The 22,334-nt window shown below is 46.7% G+C and overlaps 1 protein-coding gene across 5 annotated transcripts in view; it reads left to right on the top strand.

The window, feature by feature from the left end:
- C3H4orf50 (chromosome 3 C4orf50 homolog) overlaps window positions 1-22,334 on the top strand; it is a 113,709-nt gene that overhangs the window by 71,960 nt on the left and 19,415 nt on the right. The gene's annotated exons all lie outside the window — the stretch shown is intronic.

Raw genomic sequence — 22,334 nt, 5'->3', positions numbered from 1 at the left:
ATTCATGTGGCCATGCTCAACTGAGACCGGGTTATCAGATGGCCTCACGTCCTGTAGTTGGTGCCAGCCCTTAGGTGGCTGGTCTGTTCTGAGGATACTCCATTCTGCTTCATGTGGATTCTCATTCTACATCTTCTGGTCTACAGGCAGTGTTCAAAGAGAGCAGAACCTTGAAGGCCCCTGTGGTCCAGGCTCAGAATGCCCATAATGTCACATCTGCTCTCTTTCTACTGATCTAAGTCTGTTTCAAGGCCAACCCAAGGAGTGGGGAGCCAGACTCCCTTGGTAGGAGGAGTAGGGGAGTCATTTTGCAAATGCATGTGTACACAGAGATAGGACAGATTCTTGTGACCAGCTTTGCAAATAGTCCTCTACAGAGGGAGCTAACATTTTTGAGGCACTGCTGACCTTCTAGGCACATCGACATCCATAGCCATTATCTCCCTGGTGATGGAAAGATCTGTACTAGGATTATTCAAGTCAAGTCTGAAGCAATGTTAAAATGACAGAGATGGTGGCTCTAGGCTGCAGACTAGGGACTGGGAGAGGGGCACTAAGGCTCTTTCTGTTAGCAAGTGTTTCAGGGTTTGAAGAAAATGCACACTATCAAACTGAATTATGGATGAGAGGTAGGATTTCTATTGAACAGTAGGATTGCAAAGTCCTGTTGATTTTGCTGAGAAGAATTGTGAATATCAGCAGAGGTGTGTGGTTCTCCCCGGGCATTAAGGAAGAGAGAGGTACATGATTTTTGAAGGGCTTTAGTTGATAAAGGAATTATCAGTTGATAATTTAGTTGATAGAATTATCTAGTCAGTCTTATAGGAGCTCTGGTGGGGTCACTTTAATGTCCTGACCACATAAAGCAAGATGGGTGTGGACACATCACTTCTTCATCCGCGTGCTTATTGCTCTTGCCTTGGTCTTTTGAAGCTAGTGAACTTTTTTTTACTAGAAAGTGAGATATAATTCTGGATAGGATGGTTTCTTGGCAGGAGACAACCACTCTTGCCAAGAACAATGAGAAAGTCTATGTTGTATAAAATATAAAAATTATCCATTTTAATCTCCAGGGAACAGCCAAAGTGGTAAGAGCTGGAGTAGCCTGTTTCTGGGGAGGGGAGAACCTTAGAGCCAACTATGGCTTTTTTTCTGGGGTCTTTTGTGACCTGGGGGCAGGTTGTGAGTCCAAGCTGGTCCAGTAGATGACACTGCTGGGGACAGAAAGATATTTTTCTCCTGGGGCCAAAGAGACAAAATTAGAGACTGGGGTGTTTGGGGTGGGGGCTCTTCAAACATCTGGTTGATTTCCTCCTCTAGATATTTGCCAGATTCTAAAGCTTGCTGGATAGGGCGTAGATAGGCCAACACGAAAACCTCTGAACAGCAAAGCAGAGTTTTCCTAATCTAGATTCTGAGAAGCAGAGGATCCATGTTTAGGCTCTACTATGGACAGGACCCAGTGAGCTAGCTGCACTCCCATCTGGCTGCTATAGGTGTTTGAGCTCGGGGCCCCTTCCAGCCCCAGTGATGCTTCCAGCAGGGGAATGGCTGTGTACTTTGGGAAGACCATTCTGGACTCAGTGTGGAGAAGGGATGGGAGGAGACAGCAGAGGGGTGTGAGAAGATGCTGCCTGGTGGACAATAACTGAGGAGCTGCATGATGATTGATTTGCTCCATTTCTTTCATAAATCAAGGGAGCAGATAAACATGAGCAGACAGAGGAAGGCAAGCCACTTGATGAATGGACCATCTGTCTTAGCAGCAAACTTGGGAAGATGAGGGTGAAGCCAAGGCAAAAAAAGAGGCATCATTTGTCTTAAGTGATAAGAAAGAAAAGAAAACTGACATTATATTATGACAGGGGTTTGACAGGTTTTTACAACGCAAGAGAAGAATTTGTCCTCATCCTTGTGATATTAAGCAGAATTGAAACTAGGGATGGATCAAAATTATGTTGAAAAAAACAATAAAGCAGTTCTCTGAGACATGCAGATGAATCAGCTCAATTACTTCATTTGAGGAAGCCAAGGCCCAGGCAAGAAAATGGCACCATTTTGTTCAAGGAACCCAGTAAGCTGATTATAACCCACAAGTTTTGTTTGTTTGTTTGTTTGTTTTTTGTTTTTTACTTTGTGTGGGCTTGCTCTATTTCCCAGATGGTGATCAATTCTTGCAAATGTCTCATATATGTTTGAAGATAATACATATTTAGTTATCATTGGTTTTGAACTTCTATAGGTATGTCATTATATCAAGCTTGTTAGTTATGTTCTTCAAAGTTTTATTTGTCCAGACTGGCGTGTTTATATGCTCAATCTGTTGAGTTCTGAAGAAGATGAGTTTAATCCTCCAACTATGGTGGCAGATAGAGCACCTTCTCTTTCTAATTTTCTTAAAATTGTTTTATGTATTTTGAGGCTATATTATTCAGTACATGCAAGTCTAGTATTCTTCTATTATGCTATGAATTTTTGTTTTACAAAGAGGTAGTGACCTTCTTTCTACTTTTGAGTCTATTTTGTTTAATGTTAATATAGTGATGTTGAGTTTGTTTCGGTGAGTGTTTGCTTGGTACAACTTTTCCTATTTTTAAAGTCCGTCTTTTTCTGCCCTTATATTTTAGGGATTTCTCTGGTAACAGCATGAGGCTGAGGCTGTATTTTGGAAATCCACTAGGAAGATCCCTATCTTTTTAATGGAGAGTTTAGTCCATTTATAATTATTATGATAACTGATATATATATATATATATATATATATATATATATATATATATATATGTGTGTGTTTATTTCCATCATCTTATTGTGTGCCTATTGTCTACCCTGCCTTTGCCATACTTCTTGTTTTTCTCTTTTCCACCTCTCTATAGAACGAAATAAATTTTCTTATTACTCTTTCATCCTAAGCACATTTCCATTCTTTTAGTGGCAACTCTTTAGAGTTTCAGTGTAATTCTGAGTTTAAGATCTCTACTACCCTCTTCTACATAAGATCCTCTATACAAGATGGCTTTAATTCTGAATTAAAACTCTTTTTGTGTCATTCATATTGCCCAGAAGTATATTTCTACTATGTACCTTTATACTTTTCAAATTAGTCATTATCATATATTTTACCAATTTCTTTGCTTATGATTCCATCTTATATATCAGGGGGTAGGAGGAGCAGTTTAATTTAGCTCTCCCTGGAACACATTCTTTACTAGTATTTTATTAGCAAGGCATTTTATCAGTAAGCTTCTTACTCTTTGCCTGAAAATATGTTTATCTTATTTTCATTACTGAGTGATTGTTTAGGTAGACACAGAATTCTAGATCCCCAGTTACTTCTTCTTGGTAAGGTGACAATGTTATTTCACTATCTTCTGGTTTCCATCAAGATGCTTGCTATTGGTGTAATTACCATATATTTTTAGGTAATCTGTCTTTCTTTCTGGTTGCTTTGAGGATCTTCTCTTTGTCTTTGGGATTCCAGAACTCTGCTACAAGACATGTTTATTTTTATTTATCCTACTTGGAACTTGTGATTCCTGAATCTGAGTAGTTACATCTTTCAGCATTTCTGGAACATTCTGTAATTATTTAAATCTTTTTATTTATTTTTTTTATTTTACGATAGTCACACAGAGAGAGAGAGAGAGAGAGGCAGAGACACAGGCAGAGGGAGAAGCAGGCTCCATGCACCGGGAGCCCGACGTGGGATTTGATCCCGGGTCTCCAGGATCTCGCCCTGGGCCAAAGGCAGGCGCCAAACCGCTGCGCCACCCAGGGATCCCTGTAATTATTTATTTTAATATTACCTTCCCCCCTTCTCCTCTCTTTCCTTCTGGAACTCATAGTAACATTGTTGGAGTGCCCCATGCTTTTCCTCAGGTGCTCATAATCACTGTCATGTTTTCTAATGGTCTCTCCAAGTAACACACCATGCTATCTCCTCAAATCAATCTTCAAGTTCACTGTATGTATGTATGTATGTGTGTATGTACTGCAGCGTGAAGACTCTGTAGCTAGATTTTTAGGGTTCCGATTTAGACAATAAGACCTTTCTGTGCCCAGTTTTGTCTTCTTTAAAGGGAGAGTTATAGTAATACCTACTCATCTAAAATTCTTTTGGGGTTAAATGAGTCAATATATATCAAACTCTTAGAACAGAACCTGGGCCTTAATAAGGCCTGTATACAGGGATGCTTGGGTGGCTCTGTGGTTTAGCACCTGCCTTCGGCCCAGGGTGTGATCCCGGAGTCCTGGGATCGAGTCCCACATCGGGCTCCCTGCATGGAATCTGCTTCTCCCTCTGGCTCTGTCTCTGCCTCTCTCTCTCTGTCTCTCATGAATAAATATATAAAATCTTTAAAAAAAATAAGTCCTGTATACAGGTTAGAACTTGTTTTAATTATTTTAAGAATCTACTTTATGGTCTTTATTCAATAGTTCTGTTATTTGGTATTCTTGGGAAACTTAACCCTCCTGATTATATGTCTTATGTCTTCATTCATGAAATACTATTCTCTTGAGTGTTCTGTAGCATTTGACGCCTGGGGCTTTGTCTGTAGGAATCCTGTGTGTCTCAGCTCTAGCCCCTACGGTATTACAGGCTCAAGGATATCAGGGATATTATAGCCCAGGAGAATCAGGAGTATCCCTGGTCTGGGATATCAAGGATATTGGAGTATCACTGGCTCAGGGCACCTTTTTCCATTCATTAACTGACTGGAGGTTTGTGGGCCATTTGAATAACAGAAATTCAACCCCAAATTCCCATAGGGTATAGGCCAGTAGTCACACATTCTCAAGGGAGACTTTTTTCCCCCACCCAGGGCTCAGGCTAAGAAAGACAGCCTCTTCATGATCTCATGTGCTCAAGTGGAGTTTTTCCACCCAACCTACTCTGTGGAGGAAATCGCCCTTCCAAGATGCTGGCTTTTTGTGGTGGTCTCAGTTCCAGGTCACTGACTCTCTCTGCATATGTGTCAAATCCCATTTCCCTCATTTGCAGAGACCAGCATGGCCTTCCAGGAGCAGCTGTGACATTGTCTCTCATGCAGATCTTCCTTACCGGCTTGTGAGTTCAACCTTTCCTGTAGAAGACACTTTCTCCAGCAATGCAGAAGTGGTCCTATCCACCATATTGCAGGAGGCTGAAGCTTTCCTTGCTCTTCATAACCGCACACCTTGCATGGAGCCCAGCTTAAGGTTGGTCTCAGGAAATATTTGTTGAAGGATAAACTGGAAGGCAGGACATATAAGGGCTTAGGTCTTCAGTTCAGAGTGTTGAGCAGCACTCAGAGTCATATCTCCACCTTGTCAGGAGTCCTGTCCTAAGCACAGAAGACTATGCCTGAAAGAAAGACAACAAGGATTTAATTGGAGACTGTGGTATTCCCTCCCAAAGTCAGCTAACGGTGTTTCTTATACACTTCCTATGTGCCCAATGCTGTCTGAACCCTGAGCACAGCAACGACAATGGCAGACTGGGGTCCAGCCCTTCCCAGAGCTGACACAGTCATGAGTGGGGCAGTGCTTCTCAAAGGTCAAAGCATGTAGGATCACCTGGGGATCTTGTCAATGGGCAGATAGAGCAGGAGGTCTGGGCCTGTGATTCCGTGTTTCCTATGATTCCACACTAACTCTGAGAAAATGCCAGAACTAGAATCCGGTCAGTGCTGGCAGTGTGGAGTAGAGAGGACAAGCTTTGACCTTGAGCAACTGGGGCTAGTCCTGCAGGGTGCCTCTCCCACCTGGGGCCTCCATCAATTCTCTCACTCCTGAGCCTTCGTTCCCTTGTATGTAAGATGTGAGGAATCCATGGGACAGGCTTCAGTAATAACAACACACATCTAGAGCTTCCTGTGTGCCAACCACCCTTCCTAGCATTTGCAGCTACTCAGAGCCCTCTCAGCAGCCATATGTGCACACAACAGCCAACCCTGTCTGCAGGTGGGAAAATGAGGCACAGGGCTATTACATAACTGGCAGGGGATCACCCAACCAGAAAGTGGAAGCTGGGATTTGAACCCAAGCAGTTTACATCCAGATTCATGCTGTTAAGCCAACACAGTGCTGCCCTCCAGGTTATGGGAAGACACTTTGTGTGGTCTCTGGCCCATAAAAGGGAGTACATGATATTAGCCATTAGCATTATTATAGGAAAAGATCATATTGTTATTCCTTCTATGACGACTACTGCTATTATTTACAAGTAAATCCTGTTCCCAGACCTCGGGAGCTCATGGCTCAGGAGATCGAGAGATGCTATGGGAGGAAGTGCCACAAAGATCTGCCTTAGAGGACCCTGCAGAGCTGAGAGGCAGGGCCTTGGGTTGGGGGCAGGCGATGTTGAAGCTGAGGCGTGGCAAGCAAGTGCCAGAGGTCAGTGTGGCTGGGAGGAGGAGGCGGAGTGGCAGCAGAACACCAAGAAAGGGCAGCTGGGTCCAGATAATGTGGGCGCTGGAGGCCAGGCCAAGGAGTGTGGAATTCCTCTTGCAGAGAATGAGGAGCTATGAGGCATCCATGTGACAGCATGGCAATCGATTTGTTTAAAAAGCTGAGTTCTGTGTTGTTTTCCCATAAAAGGAAATATGTAGAGAAATGTATTGGTGATATTTTAGCAGAAAGATAATGGAGGCAGCGAGACATGGGAAGGATCCATGTGCTTGACAATGCTGCTGCTGGAGGTTCATGGAGGTTAAAACCAGCTGACACCTTGGGGTGCAGGCGCTGTTCCCGGCACTCACGACATGGAGTCATCTCATGGTCATACCATCCAGTGGGCACTTCACCTTGATTATCCCTTTCTACTGATGAGGAAACTGAGGCACAGAGGGGCTATGAAAATTGTCCGCGGCCTTGGTTCTGGAGAGCATTCTCAACCCCTACGCCAGGTGCCTCCCTAGTTTTAGAGGGAGAAGCAAGGAGGCGGTCTCAGTCCTGGAGTCATCCCTCTTCCCTCCTCTCCTCCTCTTTCTTTCCTCCTCTCACTTCCCCACCCCTCCCCACTGCAGGCTTGTCGCCAGCATCCCAGTGTTTTGGCTGTTTTCTAGCCAAAGGGGGGCTTCCCCTCCCCCCCCCCGGCTCTGGCTCACTTCCAGGCCTCCTAGGGCTGCCTGAGTGCCAGCCTCGAGAATGGTGTCCTCGGAGTGGGTCCAGCCCCGAGAGGGCGTCGTTGTTGCCCCAGCCCACTTCCCACGAATGCCTGAGCCCACCGGGAAGAGCCAGTTTGGACAGGACAGGAACAGCTCTGCCTGAGACAGCTCCGCCCCCCGCCCCCCAATTCATTCTTGTGCCCGACACTGAGCGAGTCTGGGCTGGCCGAGTGCTGGCGCTGGGGACGCAGGGATGAGCGCGGCAGTGCCAGCCCTCGGGGACTCCAGGCACATAAGCAAGTCACTGGAGTGTAGCCTGATGCGATGGATGCGTGTTGGGAGAAGTGCCCCCCTCCTTCCCGCACATGGAGAACGTGGGGGTTGGGTGGGAGGTGGCAGGCGTTCAAGGAGGCTGGAGAAGCAGAAAGAAGCCTCATCACACAAAGTTCTGTGAACAGTGCCCTGGGAATTTGGATCTTCTCCCAGAATCAGTAGGGAGCCATCCGGAGACTTTAAGCAGAGCAGTAACAACATGTATTTTTATTCTGCGAGGCGTATTTTTTTTAAAGGCGTTTTCATGCGCATCACTGCATCTGTGGGAGCGGAGGGCAGGTAGGACAGTCCCCATGTTACAGATGAGAATACTGAGCTGCAGAAGCACAGAGGGACTTGCTGGCTCGCTTATAATCGATGCTGCAGAACCAAGCTTCCGCGTGGGGCTCCTGGCCCCAGGGCTCCCCTGCCTTGTTTTGAGGGTAGCTCTTCTAAACGGAGACTTAGTTACAAAAGCTGTAGAGCAGAGATCATGATGAGAACATGTAACAAGGGCAGCCCCCGTGGCTCAGCGGTTTAGCACCGCCTTCAGCCCAGGGCGTGATCCTGGAGTCTCAGGATCCAGTCCCGTGTCGGGCTCCCTGCATGGAGTCTGCTTTTCCCTCTGCCTGTGTCTCTGCCTCTCTCTGTGTGTGTGTGTCTCTCATGAATAAATAAATAAAATCTAAAAAAAAAAAAAAAGGAACATGTAACAATAGTGAGGATAATATTTGGGCTATTGATTGAGTGCCGGCTGCAGGCCTGGAGCTGTGCTCCATGTCCTAAGTGCACATATAAGGACCTACAAACTGGTAATACTCTGACGTCGCAGCTGGGGAAACTGAGGCTCCAGAGAGTTAAACTACTTTCTCTTTGGTGGCATATCTGGCAGTTCAGTGCCCCCTCTTGGATGGCTGGGTTCTCAAAAGGACCCCAGCCTACTTGTTCATGTGGGTGCTCTGTAAACAGACCAACGAAGGAAGGTGCTAGAGTGGAAATGTTATATTCTTCTGCTCTTGGGGGCAGTCAGCCAAGAACTGTGGTGCATCTGCCTGGGAAGACAGGTGGCTGCTGGGCTCGTACCTGGCAGGCTACTGAGTTACACCTGCCATCCTGACCCTGATGGGCAGAGGTCCAAACACTGTGCACAAGTGAGCCCCCAGAAGGAGGGGCATTGGAAAGAGCTTAACCTTTGGGGGTCCTGTGGCAACTCTCTCTAAATAGTCACTGAGCGAATATGTTGGTACCGGGCTTCTAATCTAGCTTTCTGTGTGGCCTCGCACAATTTGACCCACTTCCCAGACTCTGTCTCCCCTTCTCGAGGTGCTCAATAAATTGTCTAGAATAAATTAACTTAAGGGGGAAATGACATTGAGGAGATGGTGACCACGTGGGGTGGTGAATTCTGCATTAAAGTCCACAGGAGAGGCGTGGATCCAGCTGGGATGGGTGTGATGGAGGGAACGTGAGTGATCTGAGAAGACTTCCTGGAGGAAATGGCGTGGGGATTCCTCCTGCAGAGTGAGTGGAGCAGGGTTCTCCCACAAGCAGGAGAGGGCTTCTGTGTTAGAAGGATGGAGAGCATCACAGCCAACCCAGAGCATGGTGTTTGGAGGGGAGAGCCCTGGGGAACTCTGAGAGGCAGGCGTTTAATTGTGTGTGTGTGTGTGGCCTCACAAGAGCTGTACAACCTCTGGGGAAATGGCTCTTTGTTTCGAAACCTTTTGTTTCCTCTGTGAAATGAGATAATGATAAATTATTTCATCTTGCCCAAAGGGAGATCCACAGAGAAAAGTCTGGCCGGGTGAGGATGTATTTCTCTCCGCAGGAAACCGACCACCGTTCCTTGTAGGATGGTGCAGGCCCCCGAAGAGAGACCCCTGCCCGGGCGTTCGGAGGCTGCCTCTGTGTCTCCTGCCTTTGCCCTGGAAACAAACTGAGGTCATGGGAATAGAGCAGCCACGTGGCCAGGACGGTGAGGCCCCGGGGGCTGGTTCCCTGGCAGTTTGCAGCTCAGTCCGGCAGTGTCTTTGCAGCCGGACTGACGGAGATGGATTCCAGCCACCTTGGGACCTGGGGATGGCGCTTTAACTATGGGCTCGTTGGGAGAGAGCCAGGCACTGTTGCGCTCATTGCCAGGGTGCCAGGTGGGCCTGAATCGTTTACTCTCTTACGCATAGGGCATCGATTCATTCTGTCCAGGGCTGTCGCTCCCTCCTTCCTTTCCTTGTCCCCTTGCCACCTCTCTCCTTCCATTTATGCCCTTTTAAAAAAGATTTTATTTAGTTATTCATGAGAGACACACAAAAAAGCAGAGACATAGGCAGAGGGAGAAGCAGGCTCCCTGTGGGGAGCCCAGTGCAGGACTCCATCCCAGGACCCTGGGATCACAACCTGAGCCAAAGGCAGACACTCAACCACTGAGTCACCCAGGTGCCCCCCTTTATGCCTTTCAACATTGTTTTGAGCAACTATGAGTCTCAGGGCCAGGCATGATGGATAGCAGAATTGAATCTAAACGTGGTCCCTGCCCCCAGGGGTTCCCTGGCTCCCAGGGGAGAGGCACAGGAGTTGGTTGCAGCCTGTCAAACTGTGGACACGCTTGCACCCCTTATGGGAGAGTGACTCAGCTTCTGGAGGGGGCTATCAGACCTCCCCACATGGGATGGGTGTTCGGGGGGGCCTTGCTCTGTGCACCCAGTATACCAAGCTGCTGCACCTGTCTCCAAAGTGTGATGCTTGGTGGGGGTGGGGGTGGGGGTGGGAGGTGCCCAGATATGTCAATTAAAATTGTTAAAATGGTCTAATATTTTAATTAGATTTAATTTATTTAATATTTAAAGTTCACAAAAAGCTCAACAGCGAGGTGGCCAACAGCAAAAAAAATTCAGAAAAGTTTGATGAGGGTTTCAACCAAGATTTGAAGCCACATTCAGTCTGCAGCCCAGGGCAGGATCAAAGTATCGAGGGTTGTCCCCATAGAGCTTTTGAAACAGCACCTGGTACATAATTTACAGCCAATAATGTTGGCCCCTCATGCTAGTTGAAATGGAAGGTGCACAGAGACCATCCAATCTAATGTCCTCACTTAAAGGAGGTGAGTCTGAGACTCAGAGAGAGGCAGTGCCTTGAATGGGGTTTGGAAGCCACCACAGAGCCCAGCTCCCCAATTCTCAGTCTTGCCTTCACAACAGAGGACAGTCTCTGCCTGGGGCCCAGTGATTTCCATATCCACACTGGTCACCATCATGCCCAGAGGTGTCATCAGAGTCCTAGGAACACAGGAGCAAAATTTAGAGACCGTAGACAGTCATGAGGCTATAAACCTCTCATGTAAAAGCCACCTGAAACTTCCCTTCTCTGGCATGGCCCAATCAAGCTTGCTCTCTGTGGAGTGGCTCGTATTTAAGCTGCTTGTTGTCACAATGGTCCTTAATGATCTAGCATCTTCAAGACTTAATTACACTTTATTAGATGATAGCAGAATTAGGTAATTGGATCAAGCACTTGAACTCTTAGCTCTCTCCCATTTATATGGGGGTATATACAGACTGAGAATTTATTAAGTACCTTTGGGGTTGATGCCAGCAGAGCTGTGGGCAGTGGATAGCTCACTGCCACTGTATTTACTCAAGAAACGCTTAATGTACGGGAGCTTCATTTCCCAGAGTTTCTCAATTTCATTTTTCTGTGTTTAAGTAGTAAACTGTGAACTTCCTCCCCTCTCCTTCCCTTCTGTGCTTTTGTTTCCAATACGAGTCACTGCTATTCAAATACATTTCACGTCAGAGTCGGTTCTCTTGGGCCGCTCAAAGGTGTATATTTCATATTGTGCATAAGTCAAGATTTAATGTCATTCCTAAAGGAGAATGCACTCACTTTTGCAAACAAAATGTAAAGTCTAGCTGCTTTGGCTATTGGGTTTGGGATAAAGGAATATTTACAAAACCTCCAGCTTTTAGAATAATGCAGATACTAGCTTAAACAATCAAACAAACAAACAAACCACTCCTGCTGGCAGAGGAGCCAGGAGCCTGAAAAATGTTCACACCCTTTGACTGAGTAACAGCCCCTTTTGGGGATTCTCTACTTGCTTGATCACTGAGACGCAGATATAACTAATTGCACAATTTATCACAGTATGATTTATAATAGCTGGCTATTAGCAACAACCTACAGGTCCAACTGCAGGAAATGGTCAAGTAGATAATGATATATCCCCTCCGTGAAATACTGGCCGTTTAACATTCATGCAACACCCATTTACTGAGCCCCCACTGTGTCCCAAGGACAGTGCCCGGAGGTGGAGATACAATGAAGCTGCAAATCATGCAGCTGTTAGCACTGGCTGCTATGAACACGGTGCTTTGAGGAAATCTTACAATGCTCAGTAAAAACCCCTGTGAAATGTTATGATCTCAATTCTGTTAAAAACACACACAGATCTGTGGTATCTAGGAAACTGACTTATTTTTTGTATTTACCTATTTCTCCAAATATCTTTAAGATGCACATAAAACTTCAATAATGGGGGGACCATATTTTTAAAAAGCATTTTTTGTTTTTTTTAAACTATTTTATTTATTTATTCATGAGAGACACAGAGAGAGAGACACATACAAAGAGAGAGAGAGACAGAGAGAGGCAGAGACAGAGGGAGAAGCAGGCTCCATGCAGGGAGCCCGACACAGGACTTGATCCTGGGTCTCCAAGATCACACCCTGGGCTGAAGGCGGCGCTAAACCGCTGAGCCACCCGGGGTTCCCTTAAAAAGCATTTTGATGTGGATTTGGAGGTGCCGCTATTAGCAATTGTGTCTGTATGTTGGGAGTCGCTGCCCCTTTGGAAGTGACATGAGAAGGTATCCTCCCCAGTAAGAATGGCTCCCAGGCCTGGGGGAGGTGTTATGTCCCTGGGAAGCATGCAGGGCATCTGCGCCCCCACCTTGTGCTTGCACCCACCCCCTTCCTCCAGCACCTCCAGGGAGTCTTGCCTTCTCCCATCCTGTCCATCAGCATGCAGACCAGCCTGCTGGCTTCAGCTTCCGCACAGCACTTGGTCAGAGCAAACAAAGGTACTTCATCATCTGCTCCACACGCTGCCTGGTGACCAACACTCCCGGAGGCTGTCTGAGGTAGCTGCATGCCTGCTTGTGCATGTGTGCATGTGTGCATGTGTGTGTGTGTGTGTGTGTGCACACGAAGGAGAGAAAGAGCCAGCCCACCAAAGGGCTTTGTTTACTGATTTCGCCTTTGACCTTGTATAATTAAGTACCTCGCAGTATGTATTCCAGGGCCCTGCATATGGTAGGCACTCCCTGAACATGAAACGAACTAAAACATTATTCAGGAGAGTTTCGTGAAAGACTTCTATTTCTATCTTTGACTTAATGAGTTTTACCTCAATTAAATTATCAGGTGTATTATGAACGTTTAACATTTATGGAAGACGATAAACTTTATGTTCCTTAATATTGCCAGTTCCACGTGTTAATTTCAGCTCCTCATTTGAGACCCTCGAGCGAGCCATCGCTGGGACTCAGAGCTGACCGAGGCGGTGTCCTGTCCTGATGGCTCAGGGCGCACTGGGAACGCATACCTGACTCAGACCCTGGCGACGTTGTGCGGTTAGTGCTGGGATGCCCTGAGGAGGCAGCTGGTCCCGCAGAGGCTGGCAGGGATCCGCAGTGTAGTTGAGGAGGAGTTTCTGGAGAAAGCCACAGGGAAGCTGAAACCTGGAGACTGGGTAGGAGTTATCAGGCAGTGGGCAGGGGTAGAAAGTGAGAAAGCTCCAGGCAGAGGACAAGGGCCAGAGGCTAGAAAGACTGGATGGGTAGAAGGTGGTTGGAGGGAGAGTGGCCAGTGGTCAGCGATGGGCTGGGGTAAGGGCAGGGTCTGGAGGACTGCTCTCAAGCCATCAGGGTCTCAGTGGTGGCCCTAGACACATGCAGACATCACATCAGCAGCCATATGACATCTCATCCCGGGCCCCAATTGGTGAGCCATCCCCGGGTTGACCAGTCCTTTGGTTCCCAGACACAGCTGGCTTCAGGGGGAGAATACACAGCCAAATCTTCTCTACCTTCCCTCATCCTACTCTTTTTACAGCACTGTGGCCATCTGGCAAATGTGCATCTGCTCCTTGTCCTCCTTCCCCTTTCAGAGTGGAGAGCCGTGAGAGCAGGACCTGCACGCCTTTCACCATTTCTGGTGAATATGAAAATACTGAACGAATGAGTGAGTGAGTGAGTGAATGGTGTGGTATGAATGGGCTACGGGGACACTATGGTTCTCCCTAAGGCCAGAGAGCAGGTGTCCTTGTTGCCAGAAGAATGGGCGAGGTGGGAAGGTGGGGGTGTTTTTTTCTAATTATAAATTGGTTTATTTCGACCAGCTTATTTTGCTCTTCCTCTGGGTCAGAATTGAGGTCTACAGGTCAGAGGGCACAAGTGCTCAGCTGACTCATCCATTTTTGTAAAAATTGAGGTAAAATTCACATAATATAAAATTCACCATTCTACCAATTTTAAAGTTTACAATTCCATGGCTTTTCGTACCTTCATCACCGCTAGTTAGTTTCAGAACATTTTCATCATCCTAAAAGGAAACCCTAGTACCCATTAAGCATCGGGGGCCACTCCCTCCCGCCTCCCGCAGCTCCTAGACGCCACTAATCTTCTTTCTGTCTCTATGGATTTGCCTCTTCTGGACATTTCATATAAATGGAATCATACAGCATGTGGCCTTTTGTGTCTGGCTTCTTTCACTTAGCATGAGGTTTCAAGGGTCAGCAACATGGCAGTAGTCCATTCCCTTTTATGGTCGAATAATTGTCCTTTGTATGGATAGGACACATTTTGTTTATCCATCCATCCATTGATGGACATTTGAGTTGTTTCTGTTATCTGGCTATTGCGAAAATGTAAGTTACCAAATTAATAGTGTTTGTGATATAAATTTAAACCTTACAGAAATACACACACCCAGTGGACAGAAGATTCCCTGGAGCCCCACCTCATAGCGGTCACCACCAGTGACCTGTGAGCAGCTCTGCTTTGCAATTTTCCCAGCCGCCCTAGGTTTTTTCTCTCTGTTACTGACAACACCCCGGAGGCTGCAGCTCTTCCCAGCCCCTGGGTCAGCTCCCAGTGGTGCTGCCATCCCAGAAGTCATCCCTGCTTCCCACAGATGAGTCCTGAGTGGCCTAGCCCCATCCTCACCCCAAACCCTGGTGTGAGTATGTCTCCCTTCTGTCTCCCCTACAAGATCATGGACTCCCTCCCCGGGGCCAGAGCCATGCAGGGCCTGGTGCTCAGAAAGTGCTTTTCTGAAGCAGAACATTTTTGGGATATGCAGGTCAGAGGCAGGTTGCCATAGAAACTCAATTTTTGGATGTCTAGGACTGGGACCCGTCTGTTTGATGCAGCCACCCTTCTCTCCACGTCTCCTGTGACAGACTGGTTGCCTGTGGCATCGTGCATGCCAGAACCTTCCACAATGCAGCCTTCCCCTAGGGGTGGCCACTGGCCTGCCTGGCCCTGTGGCCTTGGGCCAAGTGTGTCCTAGATCTCAGGCCTTGGAGGGAACCCTCAGTTTGTTTCCTGTGATTAAGAGTCTCTTATGGCTTGTCTCCCTCTCTGATTTGTTTTATTTTTCCCTCCCTTTCCCTATGAGCCTCTGTTTTGTTTCTTAAATTCCACGTGAGTGAAATCATATGATAATTGTCTTTCTCTGATTGACCTATTTTGCTGAGCATAATACCCTCTAGTTCCATCTATGTCCTTACAAATGGTAAGATTTCATCCTTTCTGATGGCCAAGTAATATTCCATTGGGTGTGTGTGTGTATATATATATATATCACATCTTCTCTTATCAATTCATCTGTCGATGGGTATCCGGGCTCTTTCCACAGTTTGGCTATTGTGGACATTGCCATTGTTAACGTTGGGGTGCAGGTGCCCCTTTGGATCACTACACTTGTATCTTAGTAGTGTAATTTCTGGGTGGTAGTAGCTCTATTTTCAACTTCTTGAGGAACCTCCATACTATTTTCCAGAGTGACCGTACCAGCTTGCATTTGCCAGGTTAATATTAAATGAGTATTGAATTAACAAAATTCAGAGTGCCAGGCTCAGTGCATGGCCCAAAGTTAGCACTCAACGGTTGCCTACCACCACCACCATCATCGTCACTGGCTTTGTTGTCATGATTAACTAGCTTGGGAGTGAGACAGATTGTGATTTGAATCCCACCTCGCTAGCTGTATATCCTTGGGCAAGATCCTCGACCTCTCAGAATATCAATTTGTCACATGAAACAGGAATGGTAATAATTACCTGGCATTGTTGCTGAGATAATTTAATAAATTGCATGTAAAAATGAACAAAATTACAACATGTGTAAGATAGCACATGGGGTCAGTCCCCCTCCCTCCTATAACAGGGAAAATCATGAACACCCTCAGTAAAGTTGATCATCTGTCCCTCCTCATGGAGTCATATGAGATCCCAGGGAGATAATGTGTGCAAAGAGATCTGTAAATGCTAAAGTGCTATAAACATGTTTATAATGATTATGACTAATTAAAATTTAGGGCAGCCAGGAGAGAAGCCTGGTGTGAGATAAAGCTCTATCCTCCTGCCTTCAGAGGGTCTTTTAGAGACACAGAGTGAGAAAACATAACTAATGAAGAGGCCGTGGGTTGTGTGTCACTTAGAGTGTGGGGGGTGCAGTCCTGCAAACTCCCTGGGTCCTTCCACAGCTTCAGCTCATTTGCACCTATCCTTGGAACATGTGTCAAGTGTCTGTTCTGTGCCCGCCCTGCTGAAGACTGACAGTCCTTGGGCAAGACAGTTAGAAAAGCAATTTGTAAGAAACCTTCCCCGAAAGACCTCTTCTACTCTACAGATTCACCCATCACGTGCAGTGCCAGCCCCTTTTGGGGGGCTCATTCCTCACTGGGACCCCCAGAGCACCAGTTCCCTCAGGCTAAGGACTCTGTCTTGCTCCTGACACTTGGCACAGGGGCTGGCACTTGGATGGTGTGGATAGATGGGCATGGAGCGGAACTGAGTTAATGGAAGCTGGTGTCTGAGCCACCAGGGACCATGCATGCACGCCCCAGCCCACAGGTTATTCATTTGTCTTCCATCTGAGCTGGGTCTGAGCGGGACAGCCATACTGAGATCTTTCAAGTTTGCTTTTTCTCTGGGTTCCCATCATTTCTCCATTTCGTCTGAAGACCAACTTGCTGGGGGCAAATTGCTGGGCTGTTGTTGCTTCCAGTTATTTGGCTCCAGTGGGGACTTTCCAAGTGGCATCAGAGAGCTGTTCAGTTGCCTTTGTGTCTGATGCAGGAGCTCAGACCCTCTTTCTGATGGAGGAGCTGAACCTTCCCCCCACCCCACGCCCACCCTATGTGCATACTCTCAGACCAGCTCTCCTGTCTGCATTTTCTCACCTCCCAGCACCGGCCATCAGACTGATTGTTCTTTAGAAGAGCAGTGCTTTCTATATCACTCCTGTGCAAAAATACTTCTGGAATCTGCCTCCCTATTATCTCAAGGAAAAGTCCTGACTCAAAAAAAAAAAAAAAAAAAGAAAAGTCCTGACTCCCTAACTTGACATTCAAAGCTTCTCTCTACTTGTCCTTCCTCCTCTTCCATCTCCAGCCCTACTTGCCAACACAGCCAACTCAGTGGCTCTCCCCGACATGCATTCTGCTTTTCCCCATCCCATGGCTTTCTCATGGCTTCCCCATGGCTAAGCCCTCCTGCCCTATGATGCTGCTTCAAGAGCTGCTTTTTCCATAGTCTCCAGCGGTTTCCATCAGCTGAAAACAGTTTCTAACTCTGTATTCCCTTGCTTTCCCTGGCCTGTCTTATAGCATGCATCCCATTCTCCATGTGTGCCCAGAAAAACATGTGTCATCATGTAATACACAGACACACATGTATGTACACGACCCACCTGTTATTTGTCCCAGGGCCTTAGGTTCCTGTGACCTGAATCATATCTATTTTCTCCAACTGCCATCCAGAGATGCAGCCTTTGGCTTCTCTTTGAGCCCCCAAAAGAATACACTCACCCAACACTATACTGAGCAAGGGAGTATTGCCTGAAGTCTCGTGGAGACTGGGAACCGCAACCAGCCTCAGAATCCACATGTTGAAGCCCCAATCCCCAATGTGATGGTGTTAGGAGGTGGGACTCCTGCAATCACCTATCTGTTCTCTGTAACTGTGAGTTCGTTTTGTAAAATTATTCTTATTTTTTCAGATTCCACATATAAGCGAGGTCATACAGTATTTGTTTTTCTCTGACTGACTTATTTCATTTAGAATAATGCCCTTAAGTTCCATTCATGTTGTTGCAAATGGTAAGATTTCATTCTTTTTCACGGCTGAGTAATATTCCATGGTATATTCATACCACATCTTGTTTGTCCACTCATCCATCAATGGACACTTAGGTTATTTCTATGTTTGGACTGTTGTGAATAGTGCTGCAATGAATACAGTAGGACACATTTCCTTTCAAGTAAATGTTTTCATTTTCTTCAAAAATATCTGAGAGAATTGCTGGATCATATAGTAATTCTATTTTTTTAATTTTAAAAAATTTTTAAATATCTTCTTTATTATTCATGAGAGACACAGATTGAAGCAGAGACACAGGCGGGGGGAGAAGCAGGCTCCATGCAGGGAACCCAAAGCGAAACTCGATCCTGGGAGTCCAGGATCACACCCTGAGCTGAGGGCAGACACTCAACAACTGAGCCACCCAGGCATCCCCAGTTATTCTATTTTTAATATTTTGAGGAACTTCCATGCTGTTTCCCAGAGTGGCCGCCCCACTAGGTTGCATTCCCACCGGCAGTGCACAAGGGTTCCCCTTTCTCCGCATCCTCAACAACAACTGTTGGTGGGACTTTTTGACAATAGTCTTTTTGAGAATAGTCTATGAGGTGACATCTCAGTATGGTTTTGATTTGCATCATCACTCACTGATGATGAGTGATGTTGAACATCTTTTCATGTGTCTGCTGGCCATCTGGATATCTTCTTTGGAAAAACATCTATTCAGATTGTCTGCCCACTTTTTAATTGGATCCTTTGGTTTTTTGCCATTGGGTTGTGTGAGTTCGTTATATATTTTGGATATTAGCTCCTTAACAGATACATGATTTGCAAATATTTTCTCCCGTTTGGTAGTTTGCTTTTTCATTTTGTTGATGGTGTCCTTTGCTGTGCAGAAGCTTTTTAGCTTGATAAAGTCCCGCTTGTTTATTTTTGCTTTTGTTGCCTTACATTTCTGTTGTTTCTGAACCACTGAGTCTATAGTGTTTTGTTATAACAGCTGGAATGGACTATAATAACATCTAGCATATACTAAGAGCTTATCATGTTCCAGGCCCTGTTTTAAGCACTTTGCACACATCAATCCACTTAATCATTATGACTAACACTATCAAGTAGATATTACTATCTACCTCTTTATAGATGCAGAAACAGAGAGGTTAATTAACCTGCCCGAGATCACACAGCTAATGAATGGCTGAGGTAGGATTTGAACCCTGACAGTCTGATGCCAGGGCCCAAGTTCATGATTTCTATGCAATAAATAATAATGATCCCGTCATAAGAAATCCTGAATCCAGAGTTGATTTGGGTAAAGCGTCCTACAGCTTGTGCTTTGGTGAAGCTCAGTGAGTGGGCATTTTCTTCACTACCCACCTCCACTCCACCAGCAATTTTATTGGCTTGGTGCTCCCAGGGCATGCTGGGTGCGAGCCTGTGTCGCCCTTGCTTGTAGTGCTGGACCTTGGAAAGGCAATCCCGGTCAGCGTGGTGTTTGCTGATCCTGGTTTCACGACAGGACCCTGTCAGGGTGGTGACATTAGAAAGGAGGCTCTTGGAGACAGAGCAGTGCTCCTTGTCATTCATGGTTCTGTTGCTGGGTGCTCAGAGAAGCCCTCCAGGGGCATCCTCAGCCCAGCCTCCCTACAGGGGCTGAGAAGGAAGGGCTCCTTCAGGCACTAAGGTACCGGAGAAAGTGTGTGGCCCCTGCTACCATGCCCACCTGTACCTGCCTCAGCCCACTGCTTCTGCGGATTAAGGGAGGCACACATGATGTGTCACCCCAGGTTAGCCCATCCAGACTTCCAGAACCTTCCTGAACTACAGTATCCATGGGGACTGGGACTGGATCTGCCAGCTTGCAAAGCTGGGGCTTTCTCTGAGCTGGAAACAGGTCCCTGAGTCAGGAGCAGCACATCCAGCTCTGGAAATGAGACAGCTGAGATACAGTGAATGAAGAGGAGGGGTCCTAAAATCTGATGTCAGCACCCACCCTGCCACTCATGGGCAGTGTTGTCATCTGGGAGAGAGATAGTAATATCTGTCGTGACTAGCGGTCATATCAGCAAACTCTCTGAAACTCACCAAGCCCCGTGGGACCTCGAGTGAAGTTTCTGCATCTCTAGTCTCAGATTCTACCCCTGATTGGAGAGGAACATGCTCTGGACCCATGACCCTCAACCCCAGGCTGCATGCACATTAGAACCATGTGGGGGGGGGGGTCTTTAAACTCTGTGATGCCTCAGCCACAGGCCCAAAGACTCCACCTGCTCAGCCCAGGGATGTGTAGGGATTCACAGTTTTGAAAGGTCCCCAAGTGGCCTTGACAGAAGCCCAGGCCCAGGTGACCTCCTCCAGGGTGGGGGCCTACTTGGCCAATGGGGAACCCTAGCTGCTTCTTGCAGGAGACTTGAATGCAGAAGTGCCATAGACACTATGCAGTTTCCTCATGAGCTTTTGAGATGTGGAGGCAGTGAAAGTCAATTTACCAGCAACTGGCTAAGGCATAATTTGCTCTATCCTTCCCCCTTAGAGCTTCCTTCTGGAATCACATGGCACAGCCCGAGTGCCTCTCCTCTCTGTGACACCAGCCTGTGGGGCCCAACACAGTTCATTACCCATGAGCTGAAGCCTGCTTGAACCATTTGCAAAGACCTCACTGTGGGAAGAGATGGGCTGTTATCATTTTTCCTCCCAAAGTTAGCAGTGTGAGCCAATTACGAGTGTGGCTCAGGAGCAAAATGACCCAGATTTGAACTCTAGCAACACCATGTTCTGGATGGGTAACCTCAGGCAAGGCATTCAGCACCCTATTACTCCAGGTCCTCATCTGTGGGGGAGGCCCTACCTCCTAGGTGGTCATAAAGAATAACTAGGTATAGCGCCCCACACAGCACGCTATAAATACCAGCGATCATTACATGCTTACGACTTTAAGATTCTATGTCGTTTCTTAAAAGAGAGATAAACATGGGTGTTTATTGTCAGTGAAAAGTGCAAAATTCTTTGCTTTATTTTGTTTTTGGTTGGTTGTTTCTTTGAAAAGATGGTTATACGTTAAAATCCAAAAATGAGTGAAGAATGGAGAATTCGTTTGAAGGAATTTTAACCAGGGTGGCATCAGTTCAGGATAGGTGCCATTCATTTCTCTTTTTTCCTTTTTTAAAAAAAGATATTATTTATTTATTCATGAGAGACACACAGAGAAAGGCAGAGACATAGGTAGAGGGAGAAGCAGCCTCCCTGCAGGGAGCCTGATGTGGGACTCGATCTCAGAACTCTGGGATCAAGACCTGAGCCAAAGGCAGATGCTCAACTACTGAGCCACTCAGGTACCCCATCAAGTATTTATCATGTATTTCTTGTTTGCCAGGCATTGGGCTCAGTTCAGAGCCCCAGCAATGAGTGACAGAGATACAACCATCCTGTCCACATAGAGGTAACAGTCATCTCAGATGGTTCATAAATATATACATAAGCAATAAATCACTTCCAGTAATTGTAATTGCTATGAAGAGGAACGTGAGAGTCTGTAACAGTGGGGGTGGGGGGGTCTGGAAGGGGAAATTTCCAGAGGAAGTGACAAGTAAGCTAAGATCTAAAGGTTGAGTAGAAGCTCTCTGAGTGTTGAGGGGAAGAGAATTCCAGCAGAAGGAAGACCACATGCAAGTCTCCGAGACAGGAGAGAACCTGGCTACTCAGGAGACAGTGAAGGGGCCCAAATCCTGGAAGGGCAGTGAACATGGGAGGGAGTGTTGGGAGATGTGATCAGAGGCAGACATGAGCTGGTCATTCACATCCTGTGGGCCAGGGTGGGAATTTGCATTAGGAGCTGCAGTAGGAAGCTATTAGAGATTTATAAAGCAGAGATGCGAAATACCCCACTGTTCGGAGATTGTTAGCAAGGTCACAAGTGGATGGGAGAAAGGGAAGGACCAGTTAGGAAGCCCCATGGTGCTGTGAGTGTCACCAAGAAGCTCAGAAGGCCAAATGACAAAGTCATCACATTCCGGTAGAATTGGGGCCAGGGGTGATGGTTGGGGAAGGACGGAGGAGAAAGCAGCCCATACCATTGGACACATGTTGTGTGTCATGGTCACGTGTATTGCTTCGTCTGAATTTTCACATCAGTCATGAAGGGGCTTTAACCCAGAGCCAAGCACTCTTTCTGTTACTGATGCTTGACATCCTTGCTGCAGGGGAGGTGGTTATGCCAGGGAACCTCTCCTCTTTTGCTTCTTGCAGTTGAGTTTTGGGGGTCTCCTGTCTTTGTGGAGCTTTTCAGAGTTTTGTGGTGACAGAAATGACAGTGTGGCTTCTTTCTCAAATGTTGCCCTTTCATTAAATGCCTCTTGCTCTGGGCCCTGGAATTATTCTTCTCAGTCACCATTTGTGTCTGTCTGGTCCCTGGGCTCTCTGATGAATGACTGGCCACATGTCATTGTACTGTGAGCTGATCATGCCACCTTGCCCTGGGCCCCTGCTTGGCCTGCAATGATTTACGGATGTCATCAGCTGGATGTCTCCAGATGACCTATGCAAACAGAGACCTGCAATACTCAGTAATGAAATGTC

Source organism: Canis lupus, chromosome 3, assembly GCF_003254725.2.
Source record: "Canis lupus dingo isolate Sandy chromosome 3, ASM325472v2, whole genome shotgun sequence".
NCBI classification, from domain to species: Eukaryota; Metazoa; Chordata; class Mammalia; order Carnivora; family Canidae; genus Canis; species Canis lupus.
This window is presented reverse-complemented; position numbering and strand designations above follow the sequence as displayed.